This window comes from Etheostoma spectabile, chromosome 19 (genome assembly GCF_008692095.1).
Source record: "Etheostoma spectabile isolate EspeVRDwgs_2016 chromosome 19, UIUC_Espe_1.0, whole genome shotgun sequence".
Lineage (NCBI taxonomy): Eukaryota > Metazoa > Chordata > Actinopteri > Perciformes > Percidae > Etheostoma > Etheostoma spectabile.
In genome coordinates, this window is record NC_045751.1 from 11922730 (window position 1) to 11923268 (window position 539).

At 35.4% G+C, this 539-nt stretch overlaps 1 pseudogene; it reads right to left on the reverse strand.

The window, feature by feature from the left end:
- LOC116669468 (myosin heavy chain, fast skeletal muscle-like) overlaps positions 1-539 on the reverse strand; it is a 15472-nt pseudogene that overhangs the window by 11296 nt on the left and 3637 nt on the right.

Here is a 539-nt window from a genome sequence, read left to right on the forward strand (position 1 = left end):
ATCTCCTCTAGGACACCCAGCAGACCGGCCTTGAAGAACACCTGATCAAAGAGAAAATAGAAATTAACTACATGTCTACACTATACACTTTTCTAAACATTAAACCATGAATGACTGCGCATGTACCCTAACACAATTGTGTAAATTTGTTATTATTTAGAAAACATTTTATCAGGATCAGGTTATGTAACAAAATATTGTCGACAGTGATAAAAAATTACGGTATTCTAAATGGCTGGTCGAAGCTGTTAAATTTTTCTAGGATACTTATCCTGTACGGGCAGTGGTACTAGTCTTTTACTATTTCCTATCACACAAGAAAAAATGTAACCTTCTTTATTAATGGCCACATGGTGGTGCAAGTTCTCTTTTTTCTAACATACCTTTTTTGTTTAACAGACGAAATGCACTGACCATCATTTGAAAGTACAACTAAAGTATGTCATTGCAATCAAGGGGCTTACCTTAGTGTGTCCAAATTTGTACTCATCATGATTTACATCAATTGACCCAAGCAGCTTCTCTGAAGCCTTCTTGTT